The following is a 13,724-nucleotide window of genomic DNA, read 5'->3' on the forward strand; positions in this document are numbered from 1 at the left end:
GGGGGGGGGGGGGGGGGGGTTCTTGTTTTTTTTTTTTTTACAAAGCTGGTGTTTAAAAGGTTAAATAAGATGTGCAGTGAAAAACATATAGGTTATGAAAACAAGCATGAACACAATTTATAGTACTCTGCTTTTAATTTCCTGCTAAGTCTTAACTATTCACCAGTGACAGTTAATAAGATCAATAGTTGCAGCTTGTATATGCTAGTTTAAAATATCTGATTGTTCTCCAAAGTAACGAGGGTTTAGATTTTCTTTAGTTATGCTGGGTCTTTTTTTCATTTGAAAATTCCATATTTCCCAGATTTATCTCATGCATTTATGACAGATTCTGTGGGCGAGCACTTGCAGACTTGTCTAGATTTAAATTAGCAATTAAATCCTTCAGAATCACGCTGAAAGATATTTTGTATTAAAATTGGCAAAAAAAAAAAATCCAACCTTTGGTTAGAAGAAATGATCTAGCTAGCACATCTACTAAGCCAAACAAAACAATGTCACTAACAATGACTTTGGTTTAACAGTTCGTTATGCATTAGGACAATCAAAATCTCTTCTCAGGGAGTGATAAAGTTGTTCAGATAGGGCTAACCCATTGGTACACAGAAGACCTCAGCTTGATTTTCTCAGAGCTTCCACTTCACAAGCCAACTGGCATTGTTGCAGAGGGTAATTGTCACAGCCTCTAGGGTAATTGTCACAGCTTCTAGGGTAGAGTGGAAAAGAAGTCCCAGTCATTGTGCAGCGGTGACACTTCATGGCCAGACTTAGGACCCATAATTGCAGGGTTCCCAAAAAAGCCTTGGCATATAGTCCCCAACTGAGGACTATTGTTGCACTGACTGAATGAAATTAGATGGGGGAAGTGGGGGAATCCATAGTAGTCACAAATGAAAGCTTGTGGCATCTGATCCCAGCCCCAGTTTTGAGTGACCCAGAAGCTCAAAGGAGGAGGCAGGTTACTGATCTGGAACCTCTTGAACTTGCTTTGTTTTCCCCATTGCAGTTAGAGAAGAAGGTAGAGGCCATGATTGGCCTCAATATGGGAACCTTTTTTTTTTTCATTTTGTGAAAGAACATTATCTGTGATGGGATGCAACAACTGATCCAGTCTCTGCCTCCTTCCCTCCCTCCCCCCCCCCCCCCCCCACGTAAAAGCTGTTCAGATACGCATGTGCACTAAAGATAGGATAGAACAGGTTATACTGTATGCCTTACACTGATACTTGACCTATTCTAAATTCTGTTTATATTTTAAAGCTTTGTGACATTTACTATCAAGTGTTTCTCTCAGTCTGAAGCTATGGAAAGAGGTTTTTTAATAATAGGTTATCATGCATGTTTTTCTAGTTTAATGATACACCTGAATGTACTTGAGTATTTAATGTTTCAGCTTGTGGTGCAGCAAATGGGTTGAATAGAGTTGTAATTGACATGACTGCTGAATGTTGTACCAAATAGACATGGATTGTAAGCCTAGGCAACTGCGTAAGGAGCCAAATTTTGACAGCACCAAATACTCAGACCAGAGAGGAGCTTTCTACCATTTACTTTAAGACCCAAGTGTTAGTGCTGTTTCAGAGGTGTGCCATTATGGTCATATTCTGCATCTTTCTGGCTCCCTAATCTCTAGGATCTGCTGTTTGGCCTTGCTTATGGGTGTCAACATCTTTAAATCTGCCCCAGTACCAAATATTTCATATTTACTGTGTGTACACCACAGAATTCACATGCTTTGAAGAAATGTAAAGCTTATTTAAATTAGCAATTCATGCCAAAAGAATAGCTTGATGCTTTAAGGGAAATAGAGCTATATAATACTCCTTTTTTTTCTTTGAAAGGGAAGGTGTCATACAGTCATGCATTGCCCTGGCTTCCATATACCTTAAATGGTATCTGTTGAGTTCCTACCGGGACAGTTCCCTACCACCAGTTCCCCCTGGACAGTTCTCACCTAGGACTATTCCCCTCTGACCAATTCCCACTCAAGGGGGACAATTCCCTCCTGATTGTTTCTCATCCTGCAAAGTTTTTTTTCTTACTGGGATCTAGTTCTTTTTTTTTCCACAGTGTTGTAGTATCAGGTCTCTTTTTTTTGTTCCGTCTGAACTCCTATAAATAGCAGCGTTGCATTGTGTGATGTAGTATCGCGTGGCATCACGAGGAACAGAAGTGAAGCTCTTTGAGTCGTTGCCAGGAAGATCAAGCAATGATGACTCTTGGAATTGGTGACAGCAAGGTTTGTGTTAAAAAAAAAAGCTTGTTTTGTATCAATCCTACGGATGAGGGTTGGGTTCAAATACGATGGGTTGTTTTAATGGTAATTTTCTTGGACTTGCAGCTGAATCTGGTGGGCGAGTAAAAGTTTGTTTTGTTGGTTTGGTTTGGTTTCCAGTGGGAATTGGGGTGTGTTTCGGGGAGTGGGAAACGTTTGTGCATTTTTTTAAATTTACTTAATAATAAGGACCCTGTTTACTAAGCAGCGTTATAGGCGCATTAACATTTTTAATGCGTGTAAACCGTGTACGTGTCTACAATATCCCTATAGGCACCTACAAATGATCTGGAAGAGGAAATGGAAGGAGATCAATGTGTTTTGCATTTTTTGGGTTGTGGTGAGAATTGGTTAAGTGGGAATTGGTGGGTGGGAACTGTCCAGGTGGGAGCTGACCTAGAACAACCTTAAATTAATACAGGCTCTGTTTCCATTCCTCTTTTTAAATGTCCCATTTGAAAAGGTCTCTTAGTACCCCTCTGCAGGCCCATTGTTTTGTTTCACTACAGCCAGCAGACCCAACGGCACTGGCAGTTTGCACTGAAATCAGCTTGGCAGCAGAAAAGGCATTCTGCTCCAAATCCTGCAAAGGCAAATTATTTTCCTTAAACAAAAGAAAATAATTTCCCAGTTGTTTTCCAGCTCCTCCTCCATTGAGATAAGTTGGACTAAAATATATTTAAAATTTATACACAAGCCCCAGACTTCGAACTATGAGGGGGGGGGGGTATTCCTCCACCCCTCCCCCCTTGCTCATTTTCTCAGAAATTGTGAAAACAAGAAGAAAGAAAATCAGAGAATGAATGGTTGTTTCAAGGTACATCAAAGCCAGGGGATGTTAATAGGCAGTAAAAAAAAAAAAAAAAAAAAACTATGCTGATACCTTTTTTTTTTTAAAGATTTTTTTTAATGCATCTTATTCTAAGAAATAACCTTTAGAGGATTAGTTTTTAATATTGTAGAACTTTGGTATGTCCATATGGTAGAGTTTGCAGTTTTAAAATCTTGTGTGCAAACACTTGCAACTTAGCTGCAGGGTTAACATTCTTCAAAGTATATTACTGTCTCTGAATTCTCTGGCATATTAGTTAAAAGTTGTGATACCAAGAATGCACCATCTATAATCTGATGTATCTTAAACTTTAATTGACTTTTTTAGGAAAGGATGTAGACCTGCAATGATTTAGGTGTATCCACAGCTATTTTCTTTTGTATACATATAGTATGTAATATATGTTTTGTTAAGCATTTGCACTATTGGTGTGTAAGATGAAGAAAAAAAATTCATATTCAAGTTCCCTAGAGATCTGGTCAGATAGAAATCTTGGATCATTCAAGCAAAGCTGGTACAAATAATTTTGCCACCATCAGCAGGATCAAAATTTGGTGCCTCCCTCCTTCTCTTCAGTCACCACTTCTTGCCCCCCGCCCCCCCCGCCCCCCCCCCCCCCCCCAAACTCCTGGGAGTTTTAGCACTGCATGCATGGTTTGTCTCACCTTCCTCCATGTTCCTGCTGCCGGCCTGCATTTCATTTTTCTAAGGCAGTAATGTGGTGTAGGACCTTGCTACTGTCCACACAGCAGTAGGGGTAGTGTCGCTTCCCTTCCAGCAGATGAGAAATCTGAGTATGCTCACATCTCATGCAGAAGCTCTGCCTCCAAAGCACACATCCTATTAAAAGTGGAAACCATATGAGAACTGCTACTGGACATGAACGTGCTTTGTAAAATGAGGAGGTATAATGTGGCAGTGAGTTCTTGGAGCAGGATCAGGCGGAGAAGCAGTAGAGGCTTCTGGGATGGGAGTGTTTAAGCTGTTGTCTATACACATCCACACAGAATAATTTTTAAATCCTATTTTGCAGCTAAATCACTCAAGCACTCAGGGTCTATTGCACGAAGGTTACAGTGCTTGCTTGCAACATTTGCTTTAGACCAGTTATAACCGCTCTAAAGCAAAAGTTATTTAGTGTCTAATGTACAAAGAATTTTTGCTGTCCCTTTTATCATTTGCCGCTGTAGCAGCTACTGAAAATCCTATGCAAAAGTATTATAAGCAGCTCAGTAGTATTATGATTAGCATTCTGTGTGATGCACAGAAAGAGCACCTGTGTTTAATGAGCTGAATATTAAAGGCAGGTCAGGAGCTGTTGGAGAGGAGCCCTCTTCATCCACACTGGCAACTCATCTCCTCCAGCTTCTGCTTCCTGGTCGCCCCGTATTTAACAGCAAATTGGGGATCATGCCAGTGCTAAAATTACCAGCATCGGGCAGTCTAGCACTGTAGGAGCTTTTCAGAAACCTACAATTAGGAAAGGAGGAGCTCATTTGTGAGGTGTCAGTATGCAAGGCAGAAGCGGACCTGTGCTGTGCCCAGTCGAGTAATTTGTTGCTAATTAATATAAATCAACAAAGTACCTGGAAATGTCTGTACCAACACAAGGTTAGCCAGGAATAGAGCCAAATGTTTGTAGTTCACCCTCGCCCCTCCAACGCTCTTGTCCTGTGCATGTGCTAGGTGCCTGAGTCGCAAACAGTGACCGATGCACAAAGGGACTTCCATGCGTCTCATTTGCATGCCAACTCCTTTATGCATTGGTCGCTGTTTGCGACTGTAGGTTCTCTTGCGGCTGCCATATTTAACGGCGGCCTTTGTGCATCAGCCCCTTAGTTAAAATAATTAGCTTTATTGCATACTGGAATAGGTCGGGCACAGCAAGCAGTTAGTTTGTCAGTGATCAAATAAGGCACAAATAGCAGACTCCAAACCCTGATTTCCGTGTCTTCAGAAGCTGATCAGAGCAGGCCTGGAGGGAGAGAGAAAGTGTGCCAAAACTACAAAGGCATAGTAAAGAATTATACCCTCTGTGCTTAGGGCGATGGTGGCAACAGCCAGTGGGAAAGTGCTGTGGATGGTCCATGATTTTTTTTATCTAAGCTGATAACTAAGGCAGTGGGTTTTAAAGAGAGATGTCCAATTTAAAAGGATAAAGTTTTTCTACAAAGCTTTTTTTTTAATTGTATATTTTGTGAGTGTATATAATGTGAATATTTTTGTAAGAGATATTTCTCTGTATCATTGCATTCCAGTTTGATGTGAACATTGATTTAATTATATGAGAATACATGACATGTGCTGTAAGTTCCTTGTTAGAAGCGTAAGGTTAAATTATTTCTGCATTTAAACATTAAAGTAGAATATGATGTATATATGGATTCTAAGTTAGTATGTAAATAAATCTTCATTTTGTCTCACATTACGTTCCTTTGGATATGAACCTTTCCATAACATCTCAAATATTAGTGCATTATTAAATGCAATTCCTTGTGGAAAATTCAAGGCTGGTAGCACATAGCACAGCTGCAGTGCGGCTGGCAGGGATCCCCAAGCCCCACCAGCTGAAGACTCCCGCCATCTCTCCCTCCCTTCTTCCGCAGGTGATCAGGTTGCTCAACTCCATTCCCCCACCCCTCCGGTACCTTTTAAAGCCTTCAGTTCTTTGCCAGGAGCGAGTAGCAACTCATACTCAGTGCTCACGCTGGCCAGAGCCTCCCTCTGACCTGGTCCTGCTTATGCGGAAACAGGAAGCTGCATCAGAGGGATACTTAGATTGTGAGCCCTCAAGGGACAGAGAAAGTACCTGCATATAATGTGTACAGTGCTGCGTACATCTAGTAGCGCTATAGAAATGATTAGTAGTAGTACTCGAGGTTGTTGTGAGCAGCAGGTGTGTGTTGTTCATTGCCAGCAAAGAAATGAAAGCTTTAAAAGGTAGCGGGGGGGATTGGAGAAGTGGAGTTGAGAGATCTGATTGCCTGCTTGTGAGGAATGAGGTACCTGGTTGGTACTGTTCATTTTTTTTCTTATTGAAAGGATCTAGTTTGTCCTGTGAATGCAAGAGAAAATAAGCTCACTTGAATCTTGACCATGGCGTCCTTCTTGTTTTGGATGCATTGAAGCGGTCTGTAATCTTATTAGAAAAATGCTGTGGCTTCAATAATTAAAGTTATTAAACAGTTGGTCTATTTTAGTTCATCATGATTTGAATCTTGTGTAACATGCACTATGAGAAATGTTCTTTGGGTTACTATTTAAAAAAAAATGTTTTCATCTGTGATTATTTTGTACTGTTATGACAACTCTGCAAGAGCTAGATTAGTAAAGGGTGCTGTCATGCATAGGTGCCGACTCTGTGGGTGCTTGAGCAGCCCCAGTATTTTGACCCACCGGAAGTTCCCTTCCCAGCCAGCCCGACCTTCCCTGTGCACGCCGTCGTCTCCCTCAACAGTCCTCCGCCTTCTCCTTCCTGCGTGCTGCCCAGAATTTAAAACTCATCTTACCTCAGGGTCCCAGCGGCAGCAGTGAAAGGCAAGCAGGCTCGGCGCTTCAGCCTTCACTTCTCTCTCAGCTCTGGTCCCGCCCTCATTTTCTGTTTCTGCAAGGGTGGGACCAGAGCTCAGAGAAAAGGGAAGGCTGAAGCGCCGAGCCTGCTCGCCTTGCCTTTTACTGCTGCCGCTGGGACCCCGAGGTAAGATGAGTTCTAAATTCTAGGCGGCACGCAGGAAGGTGAGGGCGGAGGCCTGTTGCGGGAGAAGAGGTTGGTCTGGGGTTGGGACTGGCACTCGGAGGACAGGGAGGGGGGGGCCTGGAATGCAGAGGAGAGGGAGGGGCTAAAAGGGGCAGGTGGTGTTTGGGGCAAGTTACTGGACATGGAGGGCAGAGAAATCGTTGGACATGGAAGAGAGGGCAGGGGAGAGATGAGACTTGCTGGACATGGATGAGAGGGGAGAGAGGAGAATTGCTGGATATGAATGGAGGGGGGAGGGGGGAATGCACCACCTGTTTAAAAAAAAAAAAATTTTCAGCACCCCTAATCATTTTGAAAAGTTGGCTCCTATGCTGTCATGCTTGCACACACTAGCACTATTAATGCATCTCATTTGTAAATAGCTTCCATTGCATAAAATTGGACCTGCAGCAAACAATGTGCGTTAATATGTTAGCTTGTGCTAATACAGTAGCACACTTTATTGCATTTATAACCTGTCTGTTGCATAATAAAACACATAACATGATGGTTCTATAAAAAGAACTTTAAAAACAAGCTACATAAAAACAAATTGTCTGCCTGTGTCCATTTCAGTGTGAACAGTTAAGTCATCTGCTGTTTTTAATCCATCATCACCTCTAAAGGAATAGGCAGTTTGTTCCACTCAGTAGGTCCTACTATTGGAAATAATCAACTCCTTGTTTCCACAAATGAAATAGAAAGCAACTGAGTCCCATCAGAATTAAGGTAGTGAGAGTGTTTGTAGATTAACACAGAATTCAAATATATAAGGGCATCGTTCTGTAAGGTCCTATGAATCAATAACAAGATTTTAAATTTAATTATCAGAAAAATTGGTAGCCAGTAAGCACCCTAATTGTAAAGCTTTATTCCAACTTTATGGTAGGCCCAGGTGTTGAGTTACAGTAGTCTAGCTTTAGTTAATACCAGATTCAGAAGTGCTATCTTTAGTCATCAGAAAATACCATTCAATAGCTTGAGCCATTTCAATAACCAAGTCTGAACAAGCCACATTACATATTATGAGGCTTCAACAGTGCAGACATAAGAAATGTTGATCTGTACATCATTAACTACAAAACAATATACATTTTTGTATTCTGCTACAAGCCGTCATCTGCCTAGTAGCATGTATTCATTCCATAACTTTAAATGTGTGGCCAAGGTGCTAAAAAGAATGTTAAATAGAAGCAGCGAGAATATAGAGCCTTGTGCGAACCTCACAAGAAAAGGAATATAATATAAAGCAAATCGTAGATTGTGTCTGTATGGAAAAGAAATGAATCATTGTAGCACGGTACATGTCATTCCAAGAGCTAGTTTGTATAATAACAGGGAATGACATTGTGTCAAAACCTGCTGTCTGATCGGTGAAACCACAAGGACATTACTTTCGTCAATTTTAGCATGAATTTCACTCAACAATGATGCCAGAATGGTTTCAGTGCTGTGCCCTGTTCTAAAGCCAGATTAGTGGGGATGTAATGCAAATACCAACTTCACATGATTAACTGTGTGAAAACTACCTTTTCCATCAGTTACAAAGATTACAGATAAAATGATAGTTCGCAGGAATTGATGGATCTAAAGACGGTCTCTTTAAGATTGGGTGCACCACTGCTTTCTTCTATGTGTTGGTACATCCCCTGTCAACAAACTGGTTTATAATTGTAAGAGCTAGTGGTAATACCATGGGTCACCTCGAGTCAATTAGACGGTATTGGATCTAAAGTACATGCAGTCAAGTTTAACTTAGATAAAAAGTACCTGCATATATGTAAACCACTTTGGTTTTACTCACAAAAAGGCAGAATATCAAATCCATGACACTTTACCCTTTAAGTTGACCAGTAGCTTGGATGGGGAAGTAAGCATAGGAGTCAGCTCTGTGGATGCTTGAGCACTCCCAATATTGAGCAAACTCTTTGACAGTGTACAGGGAGAGGTAGTTTTCATTGGGTTTAGCAACCCCATTAATTTTGAAATGTTGGCTCCTATGCCCCAGCATCCTTACTGCAACTTATCCTCCCCCCCCCCCATACACACACAAACACTGTATAATCCACACTCACTTGGGGAAAGTGAAGGCAATATTTAGAGACCAACCAAATTTCGAGTTCACATGGCCAAAAATGCCAGCACTGTTCCAGCTGGCACAAGCCTGGACCAGGCTTCCCCCTAACCCCATCCTCCTGGGCCACCCACCAACTCTACTCTCCCTCAACCCTTAGGCTTTCGCCAGGCCTACCTTCTAAAAGCTCTGGTGGTCTAGTGGCCTGTTCAGAGCAGGACCAATCCTGAGTCACTCCTGCTCCCACCCGCTGTGTAGTAAAAATGCCAGCTGTAACTTCCCACTGCAGCCTCACAAGACTGTCACAGGAGAGATTGGAAATGCCACAAGCAATTGGGGATTGCTCCTGTCCATTGCTGGTTTACCTCAACCAACCACAGCAGTCTGGTGAGGCTGCCACGGGAAGTCATGGTCACAATTCTCACTTCACAGCAGGCAGGAGCGACTTGAGATTGCGCCTCCAAAGATGTCATTAGACCACCAGGGCTTTTAGAAGTTAGGCCTGGGAAGGGCCTATGGGTGAGCAGTGGGTGGAGGGAGGAGTTGGTGGGCAGCACAAGAGGATGGGTTTTTTGTCAAGGGGGGAGGGCTGGCCCAAGGGGGAGAATGAGCTTGAGGCAACAGGGGCGGGACTACAATTTTGGCTTCAGTTCCAGCTGAAACCAAGTGGCAAATTTCAGCCGCAGATTCGGTTTTGGTCACCCCCTATACTTAATATTGGGCGTGCTTAAGCATCCTCAGAGCTGGCACTTTCTTAGGCTAGAAGCCCACTCCAGTACAACTGAAGCAAGCCACAAATTGGGCATGTGGTAGGAGCCTATTCTAGAAAGGAAGGTAGTACCTACTGTCCTTTACAGAATACTAATCTAACAGCAAAAGTACTTTGGGTGCACACTTACACTCAGAGGTGCTAACATTTCAAAATGATTGAAGATGCCAAACACTACCTGGACACAATGAAGAAGCTTGCACAATATTGGGAAATGGCATCCTCTGGCCCCCACTGAGCTAATTCTTAGGCTTACACCAGTATAGAGCAGGTGTAAGTATCTGCAACCCAGACACTGTGTTTATGTGTCCCTGTAAAATACATGCTATGTAAGATACATGCATATTTACAGAATAGTGCTTTGGTGAAATTTTGGGATATACATGCATATGTGCACATACATGCCATTATTCTAATAATTTGTGTAAGTAATCTGCACATAACCATTACAGAGGCCTACCAAAACCTGGGTTTTTCAGTTTTGGCAAAAGCTGAAACTGCTACTGAAACTGAAAACTGCAGCTGAACAGTATCACCTGGTTTTGGCCAAAAACCAAAACTGAAAAGTAAGAACATAACATAAGCGTTGTCATACTGGGACAGACTGAAGGTCCATGAAGCCCTGTATCCTGCAACTGTGGCCAATACAGGTTACAATTATCTGGCAAGATCCCAAAACAGTACAACACATTTTATGCTGCTTATCCTAGAAATAAGCAATGGGATTTTCCCAGTCCATCTTAATAATGGCTTATGGACTTTTAGGAAGATATCCAAACCTTTTTTAAACCCCACTAAGCTAACTGCTTTTACCACATTCTCTGGCAACGAATTCCAGAGTTTAATTACACGTAGAGTGAAGAAATATTTTCTACGATTTGTTTTAAATTTATTACTTTATGTGCCCCGTAGTCCTAGTATTTTTGGAAAGAGTAAACAAGTGATTCACGTCCACCCGTTCCACTCCACTCATTATTTTATGGACCTCTACCATATCTCCCCTCAGCTGTCTTTTTTCCCAAGCTAAAGAGCCCTAGCCACTTCAGCGTTTCCTCATAGGGAAGTCATCCCATCCCCTTTATCATTTTTGTTGCCTTCCTCTGTACCTTTTCTAATTCCACCCTAACCTTTTTTGAGATGCAGTGACCAGAATTGCACACAGTATTCAAAGTGCTGTCACACCATGGAGCGATACAAAAGTATTATAACATCCTCAGATTAGAGGGAGAGGAGGAATACTAGATTTTTTTTTTCTTTTGCAGGAGTGGTCTCTCAGACTGTATGGTGGAGCGAGACTATAGCCAGCACAGGGCGTACCCTAGTTCTACACTGCCTTTTGTGTGACCACATGGCAGGCATCCTCTATGCTTTTCTCTCCTATCACACTTTGTCCTTGATATGCATATTCTTTTATGTGTATTGTTCACCATTTGCTTGCCATCCATGCAGTCTCATAGCTCTGCAGGCGAAGACTCCGCCAGAGGCATAACAACACAGCTGCCTACACCCCAGAAAAGCAGGTTTAATGTTTGATTGTGTGAATATGAACCAATGAGGCCCACTAGGGATTGCCAGAGCTTGCTGTCAGCAGCCCTCCTAAGGGCCCTGTTTACTAAGCCATCAGTGCACGCTAAAAAGCGTACCTACAGCGTGGTTTAGGAAATGGGGTCCTAAGTGCAGATGTAGTTAAATATCCTCTGAGACAGGAACTTTGTGAGACCATGTAAAAGATAATCATATTTAAAAGCTTTTTATACTTACCCAAACAGTGCCCAAATAACAAGAGAAAGTACATACATAAGTATTGCCATACTGGGACAGACCAAAGGTCCATCAAGCCCAGCATCCTGTTTCCAACAGAGGTCAATCCAGGTCACAAGTACCTGGCAAAATCCCAAAAAAGAACTAAAACATTTTATGCTGCTTATCCCAGAAATAAGCAGTGGATTTTCCCCAAGTCCATTTTAATAATGGTCTATGGATTTTTCCTTTAGGAAGCCAGTCAAATTTTTTTTAAACCCCTCTAAGCTAACTGCCTTTACCACATTCTCTGGCAAAGAATTCCAGAGTTTAATTACATGTTGAGTGAAGAAAAGGTTTCTCCGATTTGTTTTAAATTTACTACTTTGTAGCTTTATTGGATGCCCCCTAGTCCTAGTATTTTTGGAAAGAGTAAACAGCATTGAGATGTTTCCCATTTTGTATTTAATTAAAGGACAATCATGATATAGATTCTTAAAATAGGGTAAAGGAGTCCAGACACTGGTCTATACTGTGGTCATTATACCAGACTGATGCACAATCCAGAATTTAAAAGCCCATTGATGTTACTGAATGCGAGGACTATATGCATAGGAGCCAGCTCTGTGGGTGCTTAAGCACCCCCAATATTGAGAAAATTCCTTATATGTGTCCAGAGAGGGGTTATTTCCATTGGGCTTAGCACCCCCAACAATTTTGAAAAGTTGGCTCCTATGACTATATGCTCTGAAAAGTTACAATCAAGAGCAATACATTTCTAAAATTATTTTCTAATATATAAACTTCATTTCATTGTAGTATCATTTTCCTATTAACACTGTAATCTCGAACAGTACTTGTGCTTGAAAACAATTACTGCAAGTTCCTTTCTCATAGAATCTGGCTTCTGCATGCCACAGGTTTGATTGAAATGCTGTATCTTCTTCATACCCAACAGAGCCTGAAAATTCTTTAGAATCACCCAAATAGTATCCAAGCCAGAATATATATATATATATACACTATAATAAAAAGCACCTCCAACGTTCTGAAGCTGACTCCGTGGCTTCAGTGAAGGGTTCGGAAGGTTCGTAACGGTGTCACATCTCTCTCTGCCCCGCCCTCGCATCAAAATGTGATTACGTCGAGGGCGGGTAATCAGAAGGCAGGACTGAGGGAACGAACTCACCTCCAACGTTCTGAAGCTGACTCCGTGGATGGCCAGGGCTTTCAATAACGCTACCGCTTCGAAGGAGCTAATCTGGGGACACAGGACAATCGCTGGGTGGTTGGAGGGGGGCAGGGGACAGAGGAGAATCGCTGGGTGGCTGGAGGGGGGGCAGGGGAGAGAGCATAATTGCTGGAGAGAGAGGACAATCACACACACACTCTCTCACAGACACACTCACACCCAGTCTCACTCTCTCACACATACACTTGCACGGTGCTGCCAACCACGCAGATGGGGGGGGGCGAGGCAGGGGGTCTTGAGACCACAGAGGGGGGAGGGGATCCTCAGACCAGAGGAGGAGGGGGTCCTGAGACCACAGAGGGAGGGGGGGAGGTATCTCTGTCACACACACACTCTCTCTCACTGTCAGTGTCTTTCTCACTCTCACAAAGTCTCTCACACTGTATCACATTCACTCTCTATGTGTCATACACTTGGTCTCACAGAGAGGCTGTGTATTGCACACATACTCTCTCACACACAGTGTATCTGTGTGAAACACACTCTCTCACAGTCACTGTGTCTCACATACGCACTCGCACACACACTCTCTCTCTCAAACATACACACTCCGAGGAAAACCTTGCTAGCGCCCGTTTCATTTGTGTCAGAAACAGGCCTTATTTACTAGTATATATATAATGAAAGACTATATTTGCCTCCAAGCAAAATAGCCTCTGCATACAGATCTCAGCTAATGAAAACAAACTAAAAGACACAGTGCTTTTGCAATGGCTATGTGCCACATTTAGAGTGACAGCTGATGTAATCTCCACAGTGAGGCTAAGGAGGTTACCATCCCAAATTTATGGATTTAAATTCCTGCTAAACATGTGTATGAAAAACATTTATTTGGAGCACTCTATTTCCCATATAAACTATTATGCAAGGTCATAATTGCATTACTTACTACTGTGTTACACATACACAAAAAAAATGGAAAGAGTTGCTTCCCACCCGCACGCCTTACAATCTTCCTTGTCTAGTGGTATAGTCGGGGCAGGAGTGTTCCCTATGTTAGTTCTACTCTCAAAGCAGCAGCAGTGACCTCTTAAGGCAGTCTCACA

The 13,724-nt window shown here is 42.3% G+C and overlaps 1 protein-coding gene and 1 long non-coding RNA gene across 2 annotated transcripts in view; one reads left to right on the forward strand and one right to left on the reverse strand.

The window, feature by feature from the left end:
- Nucleotides 1-13,724, forward strand: part of LOC115475119 (lymphocyte antigen 75-like) — a gene marked incomplete at its 5' end in the record, with an annotated part of 231,824 nt that overhangs the window by 175,488 nt on the left and 42,612 nt on the right.
- On the reverse strand, nt 6-2,504 carry LOC115474392. The gene is made up of 2 exons (XR_003942849.1): nt 1,928-2,504; nt 6-1,884 (listed from the first exon to the last, which is right to left on the reverse strand). It is a non-coding gene; the product is annotated as an uncharacterized LOC115474392 (long non-coding RNA).

Source organism: Microcaecilia unicolor, chromosome 7 (genome assembly GCF_901765095.1).
Source record: "Microcaecilia unicolor chromosome 7, aMicUni1.1, whole genome shotgun sequence".
Taxonomy (NCBI): domain Eukaryota; kingdom Metazoa; phylum Chordata; class Amphibia; order Gymnophiona; family Siphonopidae; genus Microcaecilia; species Microcaecilia unicolor.